At 44.2% G+C, this 16,539-nt stretch overlaps 1 non-coding gene and 1 pseudogene across 1 annotated transcript; both read left to right on the plus strand.

Moving 5' to 3' along the window:
- The first annotated feature begins 2,140 nt into the window (after positions 1–2,140).
- Positions 2,141–2,572, plus strand: LOC130887163 (60S ribosomal protein L29-like; annotated as a pseudogene).
- A 2,313-nt stretch (positions 2,573–4,885) lies between these two features.
- On the plus strand, positions 4,886–4,992 carry LOC130887691 (U6 spliceosomal RNA). Its single transcript, XR_009058386.1, has one exon. It is a non-coding gene; the product is annotated as a U6 spliceosomal RNA (small nuclear RNA).
- Positions 4,993–16,539: the final 11,547 nt, after the last annotated feature.

A 16,539-nucleotide genomic window follows, 5' to 3' on the forward strand; every position in this document is an offset into this window, starting at 1 on the left:
TGGTGTGCTTTTGTGGGGGAGCAGAATAGATCCAGAAGGAAGAGGGTAAGCATGTATTCAAGCAAAGGGCCCCACTCACCTAAATTCTGGACAAAGCATTTCCCCGACTTCAAGTGAGTCGTGGCACTTACATTGACCATTTTTTTCTCTAACTCATTTAGGTTCCCAAAATACCCAGAATTCTGCAAACATTTTGCATCATCAAGAAACAGAAACTTCGCTCAGAGTCTTATAACAGTTTTGTAATTGTTCTCTCTGCCCCATCCAAATCACTCCCTACATTTAAACAGAGTGGGTTTTACCCCTTAGTTTTTAAAAGATAAACTCTGAACGTGTGTGGTCCCATGGCTAAACCCTTCAATGGCTACCGTCATCCTTTAGATAAAACCTAAGACCCTAAGCTTGACCTGCCGCTTGCTCTGGCTCCTGCTGACCTCCCCAAAGCCAGTGGTAACATTCCCCACATCTTTTCAGTCCTCCACCTTCTTCTCCAGCTCAGAGTCCTCACACAAATCGTTTATCTATGCATGCATAAGAGTATACACATGCATCTGTACATGGACGCATGAGTTACTTTACTGCTGCTGCTCATTTTGGCTTCCGGTTCGAGGGATGGGACTCTGATGGTGAACCCCAGCAGAAGGCATGGCTGCAGGAACAGGGAGGTGAAAACTCATGGCTGGAACTGTAAACAAGAAAAGAGAGCTGGAATTGCGATGCCTTAAGTGCTCACAGCCAGCACACAGTGGCACGGTGGCACATGTCTGTCCTCCAGCAAGGCCACACCTCCTAATTTCCCCAAACAGTATGATCAGCTGAGGACCAAGTATTCAAAAGCCCAAGACTGTGGGGACATTTCTCATTCAAATCACCGCAATGGACATGTATGCAAACTGACTGCCATGATCCTCTCATTGCATTCATAACTCATATGATACTCCTCAATATCTCTTACCACAAGCTACATATACACAGCCATCCCTTAGTATCTGCCAGGTATTTGTCCAGGGATATCTTGTGGATACAAATCCTCATATTCTTAAGCCTGTGCGTAAAATGGTGTAGTATTTGTACACAGCCAACCATGTCTTCCTCTATACTCTAAATCATCTCTAGATGAGTGTTTACATTTATAATACATTTATAATACTTATGCCATGTAAATGCTATGTTAATAGGTCTTATGCTGTATGGAGAACAATGACAAGAATGAATGCTAGTGGGTGTCCTATGCAGGCTCAATTCTTCCCTGGCTGTTTTTAATACACGGCTTCTTGAGCCCACACGTGAAGAAGCCGTGGTCTGAGGATGTGTAGATATTTTTATAAATCAGTTTCTCTTTACATTTTTCCCATCCCACTGATGTGTTAGCTCTGGGTAGGAGGGTCACTGGTGTTTGGTTCCCTACAACTAGCCTGCAGTCTGATCCTAGGCGTACCATGATCCTAAGCAGGAATGAGGTAAGGCTTTTATACTGGCTTTTTTGTTAAATCTCCTCAAGCAATCCTAACGTACAGCCAGGAAGTATGTTTGCCCAGGCTATTCTCGTTAGGAAGGGCGGAGGTTTAGAGAGGTCTCCTGACAATGTCAAGGCCCTGGACCTGGTGTGGCTATCAGGATGCTGAGACAAGGACTCCATCCGAGCTTCTGTCCTTGCTGTTTCGACCTTTCAGCTAACTTGGAGACGTTTTGCTACTGAGCAGAGGTAGAGTCCGTTCAGACCCTCACATTCTCCCAGGATGAATAACTCAGATCTGCTGGCCCAGGCCTTTCTCTACCTCAACACCCAGGCCCTGGGCCTGAGGGTCACTGGCATTGTTTTTGCAATCAGAGTCCAGGCAAGGTAAAGGAAGCTGTGCAGAGTTGTTGAAAGTCCCGCTTCTGAGATAGGCTCTTTTGGGTTTGAATTCTGATTTGATAACCAAACTTAAGCAACCCTTAGGATCTCTGTTTGTAAGTAGGGGGAACTAACAATTGATGCTTCAAGTAGTTGCTATAAAGGCAAAGAGAACTGGTGTTCTGTGTGAAGAACTCAGCACCAAGCCTGGCTCACACCAAGAGACCAGCTGCTATCAGCTTTAAAACCTGATGCTCTCTTCCGGTCGCAGGCGCTTTGGGAGCCGCCGATTACCATCCAGCCATGGCCAAGTTCAAGAACCACGCCACACACAAAACCAGTCCTGGAAATGGCACAGAAATGGCATCAAAGATACGAATCTCTCAAGGGGGTCGACCCCAAGTTCCTGAGGAACATGCGCTTTGCCAAAAAGCACAACAAGAAAGGCCTGAAGAAGATGCAGGCAAATAATGCAAAGGCCATGAGCGCACGTGCGGAGGCCATCAAGGCCCTGGAGAAGTCCCAGGTGGTGAAGCCCAAGGTGCCAAAGGGCCTCAGCTGCAAACTCACCCGTCTTGTTTCATTGCTCACCCCAAACTTGGGAAGCAGATTAGAAACTACATGGTCAGGGGTCGTAGGCTCCAAAAAACAAAGCCCAAAGTTCAAGCCAAGGCAGAGGCCTCAGCTGCAGCTCAGGCTCCCAAAGGTGCCCAGGCCCCTGTGAGGGCCCCATAAAAAAGGTCTCAGTCTGCCAATGTGAAGATAGATGGACTGGTGTGAACACCCACACAGTATTTGCAGATGTTCAGGACCTTATGCTGTTTTTACAAATAAACTTGAGGCAAGTTCTGTTAAAAAAAACAAAAACAAAAACAAAAAATCTGGTGCTTTGGAACCATGTACCCTAGTTAGGAGCCCTCCTTTATTCTCTTCCTTTCTCCCACCTTCTCCTCTTTCCCTTTTGTATTGAATGTTTTTCTTTTCTTCAGGAGGTATGCATATAAAATAGAGATGGGTTTCAGAAAGTCTAGCTATTAAGCTCTAAAATACCCTCCAAACCTGAAAGCCCTTATCAACTGTCAACTCTGCAGGTCACCCCATCATCTCTAGGCCATGCAATCACACTCTGCAAAGTCAAAGCATCTTGTGGAGCTCAGTTGCTAAGCAACTGCTTAACACAGCATGCAGGAACTCTGCATCCCTTGGTCATTCATGCTTGTGATGTCTGACTGCCTATCTCTTGAACTCCAGCCGTGTTTTAAATAATGGTATGCCAGACTAACCATTTGTTTCTAAGGCAACACTGAACAAATCCGATCCCTGAAGCCCACAAAATATTAGTGATGTAGGTCTTAAGTGGTGCATAGTTATTGGATTACTTATTTGTATTCTTTTTGTTATATGCACAGGGCAATCTAAAGATGAATTCGAGGCTAGACCCAGGCATGACAAGGAAGTCTTCATTTCTTTTTCTTGGCTCTCTGGGACTGGCCATCACAGCAGGAAGTCCATTAGTGGGAATACAAAGCAACCAGAGGTTCTGGGATGTGGCTTTGAGGTTGACTCCATCCAACCCCTTGAGGAGGAGTATCGCTCACTCACCCAATGCATTGCTAATGTACCACTGTGCAGCCCACCAGGAAATGCTTGCTATACACTACAACTGCCCAGACGGGAGGACTTGGAAGAAGAAAACAGCTGCCTGTTCAGAAGTGGGAAAGCAGTGGGCACTGAGGAGGTGATCACTGTTCTGTGGTGACATACCAGGGAGAAGCTACCCAGAGTCCACTCCAGAGCGATGGACAGTCAGTAAAACACACTAGCCTGTTTTTAGTACTTTTATTATTGGTGTGTGTGTGTATGTGTGTGTGTGTATCTATGGTGTGTTTGTATGTGTATGGGTGTGAAAGCCACAGTGCACATGTGGAGGTCAGAGAACAACTTTTGGGGCACTGGTTCTCTCTTTTCACTTTTGTGTAGGTTTGGGGGATCAGATTCAGGTCCTGAGATCTGGGACAAACACAGAACCAGAAGCTATAAGATATGTACAAAGGACCTGTAGGGTAATAAAGATAAAATAAAAATAAAAAATAAAGAAAAGATCAAATTAAAAAAAAAGAAAACCCTGACATGACATTATGAGACAGGGAAGCTTGAAAGATGCCACTGAGTTGGCTTCTGTTGGCATCTGCTGCTGGGCACGCGCCTGCCCTCAGGAGTAGTTTGTTCCCCCAGTGTGACTCCCATGGAGGGATCTCTGCTCCCATCTGCTGCAGGAGGAAGCTTCTCTGATGATGGCTGAACAAGGCCCAGATCTATGAGCGTAGCAGAATGTCATTTTACTGCTATGGTCTTTTCATAGGACAGTAGTACTTGGTCTTACCCTAGGCCCCTGAGCTATCCACTCTCAGGTTCTTGATCACTAGAGCAGAATGTGGGTTTCACCCCATGGGGTGGAAATTCTTTTTCCGAAGTTCCACCCCACCCCATCCTTCACCTCGCCACTTGGCTTCTTGCTGACTTTCTATCTTGAAAGGCGCGGCTTTCTCTCCTCCTCTGTACGCCATCCTCCTGCGCCTGCTGTGAATTGGAGCTTGTCTGCCCTCTTTTGTGTTTTTCTTGAACTCTAACAAAAGGTCTTTGTGTTTAAAAAACAGTAAGCGAAGAAATAAATTTTTGAAGACCCAAATTTTGTCTGCCTCACCTTGATTACTTGTGAAGTTGGGGACGTTCTGTGTGATTTGTGACTGTCTCTGCTTTCTCCCTCAGGGACAGCACCTTTTCAGAGCCTCCAACCACGGTAATGAGTAATTACATTTTTAAATTATTGTCTCAATAGTTCCTTACGTGTGTAAATCCTAACGCTTTACACTGGAATGTAGTCACAGTGTGACTTGTACAAAACAACATTGAAGAGACAGTCTTTCAGTACTCACCAGTTATTGTCTGGCTCAGCAAAGACATCATTTCCTGGCAAATTTCAAACACAACCCAGTCTCACTTGTCTACATGAATAAAAAGCAACAAACAACAGAGATCAACCACAGAGTGCTGGCTTTGCCAGCACATGTACTAAAATTGGAATGATACAGAGAAGATTAGCATGGCCCCTGCACAAAGATGACACGCACATTCACGAACTGTCTCATATGTTTTTATGATGGGGAAACCCACAGAGACAGTTGACCCGAGCTAGTGGGAGCTCGTCGACCCTGGACTGACAGCTGGGGAACCTGCATGTGGACCTCTGAAGCCAGAGGTAATGCTCTGTGACTATCCTTTGCCTTTATTCAATTTACAATGCAATACTGCCTATCTTATTATTATTTGAAAGTTGTATTACATACTCTTGATACTTATATGTCTATATATTCATATATTAGTAATATATATATGTATATTCTTGTAATAGATATTTACCTCTTTCCTCCCTGGAAATCTGCCTGATTTACGAGTAGAATCTTGGCTCTAACCAGTGTCCTGAAGTAGCTGCCCTCTACCGATGGCTGAGAGGATTCGATGTATAAATTCCCCAGCTCTTTGCTGTCTAGTGGGAAGACTGGTGTTGTTTTATGTTGTTTCCCAGAACTTCCTGAGGGATTAAGCTGCAGTTGTCATCCTGTGTGGGAGCCAACTTGATAGCACTCCCTTTTTGATTGTCTTCCCTCTCGCCTGACTTCCCATTTCCCTCCTGGTAATGTCTCCATCACTCCAATATACCTACACTTGAATTTTTGTCTCAGGGTCTGCCTGAGATTTGCTGCAGCCTGTTACATCTTTTATTCTTGGTCCCCCTCAATTCCGTCAAAGGTATTTTCCAAGGCTAGAATGTAGAGGGGATCTGGGAAATGGCTGACTTGAAGAGAGTTGATTTTATCTTAACTAATAGCATTTACAGGGATCCTGCTATCTAAATAAGGTCACATTTGGAGTATTATGGGTATGATTAGCAGATTGTTTCGAGGGAAGATAATTTGACTTTTATATGATATCCCAGAGAGTTGACATCTGCAGTCTACTTGATTGGACTTAGAATCATCAGGGAAGCATTGTTTCTGGTGTATTTGTTATGGTGTTTCCAGAAAGGTTTAACTGAGGAGGGAAGATCCACTCTGAATGTGGGTGACACTATTCCATAGTCTGGGGTCCTGGGCTCATAAGATAAAGAGAAGGAAAACTGAGAACTGGCATTTCCCTGTCTCTATTTTCTAACTGCAGGCACACTGTGACCAGCAGTTTCCTGCAGCCTTGTCTCCTCCACTCTGAGGGACTGTACCTCCTCAAACTGTGAGCCAAAGCAACTCTTTCCTTCCTTAGGTTGTTTTTGCCAGCTCCTTTGTCAGAGTGATGAGAAAAGTAACTATGTAATACCCCAAAGGCACAAGCAACTACAGGCTACTGATGCCAGGGGAAATGGAAAGAGATTAGTGGACAATCAGCATTAGCGGTCATAGGCTAGAGCTGTGCTCACCTACAGAGTAAGGATGAGGTTTGTGTGAGTGCTCCATGGACCAGTTAGTGGGTGCTGGCTGGTGTTCAGTTCAACATGGTTGCTTATATGATAAGGGCACTCTACTGCCAGGAAGCTACAGCTTCCTGGATCACTGGAATCCATGTGGGGTCAGAAAGAAATGTAAGTGAGCATCAGAATGGTGGTACATTTGTCTGAATTACAACACACAGGGGTATTGCAAGGAAATATGTTACCAAAACCCACTACCCCAGGTACAAATGTCAGGAGAGTCCATTTTAGCTCCCTGATGGACCCAACAGTGTAGGTGCTATCTGTACCCTTGAGAATGACCAATTCTTCTACATCTCCTGTCTAACCACACCCCCCTTTCAATCCTGGCTGAACAGAAATGGCAACTAGAAAATGGCAGGGCGAAAAAGCAAGAAGAGCAGAAGTCAAAAGTCAGTAATCACAGTGATATCTCCAGACACGGGCTGCTGGCAACCAGACTTCAGCATGGAGGGCGTCGAGAAGAATCCACCTCCCCATGAAGTTAAAAGCTCTCGACAGATCTTAGCTGAGCCATTCTAAAGAGACCACCATTGGGAACTTATGTGTAGTTTTGGTTTTGATTGTCTTTTGCTGCAATGAGACAAAATAAAGACTTTTTTTTTAACTTCCATCTTTCACAAGCTGGAGACCATTGCCCCACTCAGTAAACTTGGAAGAGCCATGAGTAGTAAAGAACAAAGTAGCCGTTGCTCACCTCCCAGAAGTTCTCTAAGTGCTAACGTGTTGCTCTCAGCTTCCACTTTTTAATTTATCTTCATGCAGTCATAAAGCTTCTTCAGCTTCTCTACCTAACCCGTGTGGTATGGTCACGCTCTTGTATATGCTAATCTCCTTGCCTGTAATGTTCTCCTTCCTCCTTTCCCCTTCCCTCTCTCTCTTCCCTACTTGGATAATTTTTATTTACCTTTTGGAAGTGTCTGTCAAACATCACCTCCTCTTTGAATCATTCCTTCCACGCCTTCCCTGCCAGCCATGGTTAGATCTCCACTCCTACACACTAAATACATCACATCACTTCAATGGCTGATTTCATGTGTACATGCCTCTATTCTGTGAAGTCTGGGAGAGCAGGGAACATGTCTTATGGTCTCTTTGGTGTGTAGCATAATGCCTTCCATGGATGGTGGGAATAGAAACTGGATTAGCATCAGATTTTCTAGGATTTGCCTATGAAAACCCCGAGAGAGGTAGAAGCCCCAGGAAGCTGGTGAGACACCCATATGTAGGACATGCAGGATATGCAGTGTTGAGTTAGTGGAAGGCAATCGAGGGTGAAACTCTGTAGACCCACATGAGTAGAGAATGCCTAGAGACCCCATGTCTGAACTGCGTAGGGTTACAATTCTACAATTCTGTAGAGTCACATAAAGGGACTCGTACAAGTTAGCAGTTGTTGCCAAGGTACACTGGGAGTTGGGGTGGAGGCAGAAAGGCAGATTTTTGTCGACTTGCACCTGAGATGGAATGACTGAATGTAGAAAGTGTGTTTCTCAGTTCCTAGAGAGATGCTCAAGTCATCCTATTTATTTACTTTTCAAATTAACTAAGCAATTGATTAATTTGTGTTCATATGTGCGTATGGATGTATGCCACATGTACGGGGTGCCCACAGGGACCAGAAGAGACCATTGGATCCAAGGAGTTGGAGTCACAGAACCGAACCTCGTCCTCTGGAAGTGCAGCAAGTGCTTTTAATGCCTGAGCAATCTCTCCAGCCCCTAGAGTCATTTTAACTAAAGAAAATGCAATGAACTGTGTAGCAGGCCTTTGCTTGGCATACCACTGACGCAGTGAGCAAGGAATGCTGAGTCCCAGAGGAGGGGCAAACAGCTTTGACCGAAACTTGACACAGGGAAATCCATTAATGTAAAAAAAAAAATTGCAAAGACAGGCATAGAAAGATGGCAGTCTGTACACACATGCACACACACACACACACACACAAACACAGGGTGGAGGGAGAGAGGGAGGGGAGAAAGAGAGAGAGCGCACTTGTTAGCATCCCTCATACCTCACACCACTAAGCACTAAATTCTTGGCTTTCTTCTCCTATAAATGATCATGTACATAAGTTTATAACAAAATGGAGTCAAAATAAAACATGATGAAAGAGAAATGTATGCATTTCTTTTAAGTAGCTGGGCATAAGGTTATTTATTTATATTGCACGGCGGGCCATTTTTCTTCTCGAAAGGGGCTAAATTTATCCACATAAAGCATGATCCTAGTCACTGTTTCCTGTGGAGTCACAACTATTGGAAATGCTTGGTCTTACCTTGGCTCTTTCAGATTTAACGTCTAGCCTCTGAGTATTGGATGCTGGGTATTCATAGCCTGTTGTTGGTCCCACATAAAGGTGAGCTACCTCCAACCAGGACAACCTGAGCTCTTGCAAGACCTACTGTGGCACGCAGCTTAGAAAACCTCTTGGAATCTTCATTTGAGGCCTTGACATGAAGCAGAGAATAGTGTATCTGGGGTCCGAAGATCAAAAGCAGGGCTTTTTAAAACGTTTCTGCCCCTCCCTGTGGTGATGGGATAGAACTACCTCTGAGACTGGCTTTCTGCTCTTTTCTGGACTCTTCTTCCTCAGGTTGAAACCCACTGAGGAGGTTTCGCCTGCTTCCACCCTGCCAAACATCCCCCACCTTCTAACCATCCCATTCTTCTCCAAGTGAAGACATTTCTCATATTTTGTATTTTCTTCCTTACTTTTGCGTTAAGGTCTTTGGTAGACATCAGACAATGCTTGCCAGGGGAGTAGCTTTACAGCAAACATCCTCGTTGTCATTGTCCACTTCACTTCCCTAGTAGTGATGATAATGGGGAACAGGTTTTTAACATCTTTTATTGACTATCTATGGAGGACCTGATGCTTTCTGAAGAATTCTGTGAAGGTCTCGTGCATCGTGCACCACCATTTTCATCTTGCACACAAGAAGGCTGGACCTTAGGAAGCTAATATGACATGCCCAAGCTCGCCCAAGCTCTCCCAAGCTCGCCCAAGCTGGCCCAAGCTCGCCCAAGCTACAGGTAGCAGAACGACTCCGAGTTCTTCGTCACTGTACTGTCGTCCAGAATCAAGACCAAGGGCTCTTAACCGTTGAAGGTGTTTGGTTTTGTTCAGGCTACAAAGCTCAGGCTGGCTTGGAAAGTATGATCCTCCTGCCTCTGCCTCTTGGCTGCTGAGATTACGAGCATGTGTTACTACTTACTTATTACTTTCCACTTGGGAAAATTTGGTGGCCGCGTTTTAATCCCTGAGCTAATTTGATGACCACCGAGAAGCATGTACATGTCCTACAAACCTCTCTTAAGAATGCCATGAACAGAATATATTAGATGGCAATGTTCTTGATTATCTCAAGTAAGCCATCCAAAACAAATTTTGCAGTCATTTTCAGCCTCCCTGTGGAGCGTGGAGAACTGAGCCATCATGACTCGCATTCTGCAGTTTCTGCCCTTAGACTTGCTCTTCCACAAGTCTCATATGGAAGCATAAACTAGGAGGCAAAAGCAAATTAATTTTAACTTAAAATGGCCCAGATTGATTTTTAAATGCTATTCTATCTCTATTTTTAGCCTTCCTGAGTAGCCAAAATGTTGTATTCTTGATAATAAGGAATAAATTATAAATCCCCATACTTCTTAAAATAGATTTCACTGAAACTTTACTAATCTCTTTGAGTCGTTTATAATAACATAAAAGCTATATAAACTTAATAGCAAGTAGAATGCTTGTACACTAAAATTATCAAACTATTACTCAGTCAAAAAAAAGAGGAAGGGTTAAATCAATACAGGAATCCTGTTTGTGTATTAGAAGGGTCACTGTGTGAAGTGGGTAGGTGCAAGATGACCTGTAACAGAAGCCAAAATGCTGTGACTGAGACAAGCCAGCCCACTGCCTGCCTTTGTGAATAAGTGTTTATCAAACACACCCACACCATCCATTCGCCTATTGCCTATGGCTCTCTGCCCTTAAAGCATCAAAAAGCTTTCCCAACTTCAGACTTACCTATAAACACAATCTCAGTCAAAATCCAGTTGGTTGCGAGTATATCATGTGTGTGTGTGTGTGTGTAGAAACTGAGTAGAGTCTAAATTAGTGTGGAAAATGCAAAAGACCTGGAATAGTTTGTAATATTGAAAATGAATAGCCCTAAAGCAACTCCATGTGACGTTTAGAGTTAACCTGGACCATTTAGACCTGCCACGCAGTTGGTATCTCTTCTAATCTGTCTGGATAATGCAACTCTTGGATGAGTGTGCACACTGAGAGTCGGGGGCGGCTCTGTTCCTTAGCTCCCATGATGCAGCTCAGTTCTGATGAAGGGCTGAGCGTGGGTGAAAAGGGGAACACATTGCCTTGTCCCGTCCCCCTGAGGTCTGTGTAGATTAGATCTCCAGTGGCTTTCAGTGGGATGTGGGTCATGCTGTCCCTGGACTGAACATCTCTCTCCCACTGGGACTCTTCTACTTCCCCCTCCTCTGCCACAATCATGCCAATCTCACTGTTTCTCCTTCCCTGCTAGGGGTGATGTGTGGCAAACTCCGAACCCCTTCCTTTCCTTGTTCTGTTCATATCTATCTCCATCCAAAAATGCTCCACCCACATAAATGGCACCCTTCTACCTATGCTAAGGATTGACACCCAATGCCTTAAAAACAAACCTTTTTCATAGTTCGGTCTTCAGATATCCTAAGGACTTCTTTCGGGGACTGTTTGAGGAGGCTAACCTAGCTGTGTGCATAGAAAGCCCAGGGTAGCTGCCATGTTCCTCCTGACCTGGCCTTGTCAGTATGGTGCAGCAGTTAAGGTGAAGTCAGTCACCTTTGCCAGTTCTGCAACTTTATGTAAATGTTTAACTTCTCCATGACCTTAGCTGTTTCAGCAATAAAATGATGGTCTAAAACCCACACTTACCTTGTACTTCCTTATAGCGTCGTGCTGAGTATCTACTGGGAAGAGAAACAAAATGAAGATAGCAACCAAGAAATGTCCATCATTCTTCTCGTTGTTAGACAGTCTTTCCAGGATGAGGACTGTCTGCTTACTTCTGAGTGAACACCGAATAGATGAGAAGGAAGGCCCCTTCCAAGGACATTCAACTACCCAGGGAGAGGAGCTTTCCTAGGAGTAGAGCCATCACAATCAGCAGGTGGCTGTGTGATCATGCAGCTGAAAACATCCTTTTTAGAGACAGGGAGGGACACTTCAGAATGCTCCCTGACACTCTTTAACCCAGCTGTGTAGCTCAAGTCTCCAAAGAGCACAAAAAAAAAACCTGCTTTCTGCAGGATCCTCTAGATTTACTGTTCATGCGCGTCTTACTCATTTAGAAATTATTCAAGTTGCCAACAGAGGAAATTATTTTAAATGGAATGCTTTAAATGTTTTAATGCAGTGTGTTTCCATTTGGAGAATGAATGTTATAGATAGAAGCTTAAAGATTCTGAAAGCTATAGGTGTAGAATAGTAAGCAAACTGAAGTGTTGGGACAGTGTGAGAAAACACTGTAACTTCTACCCAACATCCAGGCATCTAGGCGACTGAGAAGCGATAGGATTCGGGATCAACCACCAACAGAAAACATTGCTAAGGGAGACGAGCAAGCGACTGATGCCCAGACATCTCTCTTGCCCTGGATAAAGCAGCGAGCGAGCTTTATAGCAGGCAACACTTTTTATCTAGTAGTAGAACAGCTTGGATATGGAGATATCAGTATTATTTCTTTTTTAATTTCATTAGTTTGAAGAAAACATCGTTTTCCTTATCTTTGAAGTTTCAATACTGAAAGATCAAATGGACTAAGAAATATTACTCTCATACGAGGAGGGAAAAAGTCCCAACGCTACACGAATCCAGTTCAGCTAATAGTTGTAGACAAATGTTCCCCAAATCTCAGAGGATTCTCGTCTCTCGTCAGAGTGCATTTCGAGCCTCTGTGTGGTATGTGTTGGGGGTTCTTCTGCAAATCCTTCCAACTTCAGATTTCCTGGGCTGGCAGAGAGGAGAAACTTGGGAAATGGAGGAGGTGCCTGGCTATGGAGTCTGTGTGGCTGGCAGAGCTATGGGGTCTCTGGTTTCTATCAATGATCTTTTGGTCTAACTGCAAATTAGCATGAGAACCAGAATTCAGCTGTCTGCTCAAAGAGAAGAGGATACAAACTGGATGAGCCAGACTCTGCCATAAAAGTTACACAAAAGGCCATGTTAGCAGCAGGCAAACTACAAGCCACCCCACATGGCTTTCCTTTTGGTCTACACTGGCTGCTTTGAAAATTCTTATTAGTTCAAAGTTTTGACTATCGAATCATTTCACTACCAAAGAAGGAGGTCTACTATTTTTTGGTTTCTCTGAAATCTCAGAAGTCTAAGATATTTTCTGTTTCTGTGTTTCCCTTTTGTCTTCAAATGGTCCCAACTGAGTAGTGGCTGCCCCAGAGCTTAGACAGAGAGTCTCCAGTTTGCCTTGCAGTTCATTGCACTCTGGATTGGCCTGATCCTCAAAGATGCCAAAACTACAAGGGGACAAGAGGAAGGGAGAACAAGGAAAGGACATACAGAAGTAGATTCATCGGGAGTAAGCTGATGTCAAGTCTGGGCTTTTCAGGGCATCCAATGACCCTCGACCAAGGGGAAGTCTATAGGTTCAGGACAAAGTGAACCGAGAGATGTGACAATCTTTACCTCTCTGGCTCCCAGGATTGAGCCCAGGGTATGGGTCTTAACTGGGGGCATTTCAATCCTAGAAAGAAGCACAGTAGGTAGATTCCAAGAGATCAATACCAACAGCAAAGGCACAGAGATACAGCTCTTGGGAAAATGCCCAAACCCAAGCCCGCTAGCCTGCTTGAAGCGGAAGGCAAGGATCATAGCGGGCATCTGTGAAGGTTGTGTCCGCCCTTTAGGATGGATTAGCCTACAGTGAGGGTAGACGCGGGAGTTGAAAGTGATGAAATGGACGAGAAGCTTCCAAGCTGATAGTAGAAAATGCTTTTGGAACGATTACAGGGCAGCCCTTTGAGGTTTCAAGGATTCTCACTCTCCCAGACTCCCCTTGTTCTGAGTGTTTCCCAGCAGGGGATGGGCTACAGCAGGTGGCGCAGGACCCGCCTACCCATGGTGATGTTGATCCCAGGAGAAACTGTGGCCAGAAGGTCCAAAAAGGCAAGGTGACTCATTCTTCCTGCCTGGGTCATTTCCATGACTCATGCACTTTAATCTAGTCCTAACCGTGGGGAGAGGAACATCAAAAGGGCTGTCTATGATCTTTTTATCAACATTTGATGCAAACAAAATCCCCTTTCCTAGGATCCTCGCAAAATGTGTTTATCTAGCCTTTTCATTCCTTTGTCATTTCTTCCTCAGCTTCTGAACGGAGGAAGGAAAAGGAGGCTCTGGGAGACACAAAGAAAGGTTAAGACGGCTCAGTCACCATCTCAGCCTGTAAGCAACAACTTTCCCTGGAGTAATCAAGACTTCTTCTTACTGATTGCTTCTCTGCTCTGTTGGTAAGAGTGTGTAAACAGAGGCTTTTCTGCCCTGTCCGGTCCTGCAGTCATTTTTAGAATAATCATTCAGAGGCTAAATATTCATTACAAACTATTTGACCTATTCCTCAGGCTTATTACTAACTAGCTCTTACAACTTAAATGAACCCATTTCTATTAATCTACATTTTGTCACGTAGCTTCATGGTTTTCTGTGTTCTCTAGTATATCATGTTGCCCCAGGGGCTCCCTGGCATCTCCCTGATACCGCCCTTCTTCTCCCTGTATCTCTGCTTGGATTTCCCACATAGTTCTAGCCTGCCTTGCTACAGGCCAAAGCCTCTTCTTTATTAACCAATGGTAATAAAATATAGTGCCAGCATACAGAGGGGTTATCCCACAGCAAGAGTATTTTGTTCAGATCTCCTTTGTGGGAAGAGAAAGGAACAGGTGTCAGGTGGATGGATCTGGAGTTGAAACTTGAACTTATAACTGTATAGCTGTGCAACTTCACGCAAGATCCTTGAGTGGGTTAAAATTTAGCATTTACATCTGTAAAACAACTGTAAAAAATAATATCAATATAGATCCAGTGTTGACATGTCTGTCATTGATTAAGCTTCTAGTCTATGCCAGATACTGACTTATGGACTTTGAGTGTAATGTCTCATTTATCCTCTACTGCAATCTCAGACATGAGTTCCATGACTTGGCCCCTGATACACAGAGTCAGGGGAATGTGTCCAGGGCCATGAGAATAGAAAGCACTGAGAGAAGCATGATTTCCTCCTCTAAATGTTCAGAGGCCTGTGAATAAGCTAAAGGATTAGTTCAATCAAAGTTCACAATATATAATAGATTTTAAGGTAAATGAGAAAAAGGGAAAGAATTCCCTTCCAACTGTATGAATCGCTAATTCCTTCTGTTTCAAACAAATGAACCATTCTGTCACCAACCCACGATGGGAGAGTAACTTCTAGTATGCCCTACATTTTAGTTCAAGGTACTCAAAGTCATGGAGAGTCTTCATGAAAAGACTGTATCACCTGATGCTAGGCTAAAACACATTTTATTAAGAAACTGCTCTGTTCATTTTTTTAACCGACTAAAACGAAGCCTGCAAGCTATTGAAAATTTACTTTCCATGTATATGCTACAAACCTAGGCATGGACTTCAGAGCAAAACACAAGTGTTTTCCTTCATGTGTGCTTTACAGACATGTGTATATGCATACATTTGTTTGTACACACACATATACATGCACACACACACATACACACACACGCCTACCTACTTGGCCACTTTGTTTTTTTTTTTTTTTGGTTTTTGAGACAGGGTTTCTCTGTGGTTTTGGAGCCTGTCCTGGAACTAGCTCTCGTAGACCAGGCTGGTCTCGAACTCACAGAGATCCGCCTGCCTCTGCCTCCCAAGTGCTGGGATTAAAGGCGTGCGCCACCACCGCCCGGCCTACTTGGCCACTTTGAAAGTGATTCTGTTTAAATCCTTGCCAGCAACGTTAATCTCCACAGTGGCCAGTGTGTTAGACTCTTTGGGATGTCATAGTTATCTGAAATGACAGAAATTATGTTTTCACTGTTCTGGTGGCCAGAAGACCAAGAATGAAGTGCTGCCTGGTGCCATTTTTGAGGACATTTCTCTCCATGGCTTGCAGGCTGCCGCCTCCTTGAATCCTCACATGACCTGTCCTCTGCATGGGCTTGAAGAGTCTGACCTTTCTCTTTTTCCTTGTTTTCCCTCCTCCTTTTCCTCTTTTCCCCTCTCTTCAGAGCTTCTGGATTAGACCCACACCCCAATGCCTTCCTCAACACGTATTGCCCTCTTAAAGCTCCCCAAATGCCTTTTTGCAGAGAATTAAGGCCTTACACAGGAATCTGAGGAGGACGATTTAGCCCATAAAGAGCAACTGAGGTTGGGGCCATGTATTTCAGAAAGCTGTTCACAAATTATTCTCATTTTCCGTGGATGGAGGTCATCTGTTCACCAGTCATTAGAAAAGGCTGTGAAGGGGCCTTTATTGTATACAACCCAGGGGCTACACAGAGCCAACCAAACCTCTCCTCTCCTCTCCTCTCCTCTCCTCTCCTCTCCTCTCCTCTCCTCTCCTCTCCTCTCCTCTCCTCTCCTCTCCTCTCCTCTCCTCTCCTCTTCCTTTCCCCTCCCTCCCTCCCTCCCTCCCTCCCTCCCTCCTCCTCCCTCCCTTTCTCTCTCCCTTTTTCTTCTAAAGCAAGGGAAAGAACTACTGGACTATGGTGTGTTGTTGGTCTCCCTAAGACTAAGTCTTGCCAGCTGCTGTACTCCTAACGCTGAAGGGCACGTGAGAACTTGGGCAAGGTAAGTGTTGCTGCAGAGGACTTCCTGTTTTCCAATGGCTTGACTTCTTTCTTTTTTTTTTTTTTTTTTTTTTTTTTGTTGCATGCTTTATTACAGACAATACTAAACATCAGGAAGAGAAGCATGTCAATGAACTCATTAATTAGTCACTAAATAATTTATTACACTATTTCAATTGACCTTTGACAACATAACTCTCCTCTTTTTTTTTTTCTTGCTGATTTTTTTATTAATTAATTAATTTAATTATTAAAGATTTCTGCCTCTTCCCCGCCACCACCTCCCATTCCCTCCCCCTCCCCCAATCAAGTCTTCCTTCCTCCTCAG

This window comes from Chionomys nivalis, chromosome 15 (genome assembly GCF_950005125.1).
Source record: "Chionomys nivalis chromosome 15, mChiNiv1.1, whole genome shotgun sequence".
In the NCBI taxonomy this organism is placed as follows: domain Eukaryota; kingdom Metazoa; phylum Chordata; class Mammalia; order Rodentia; family Cricetidae; genus Chionomys; species Chionomys nivalis.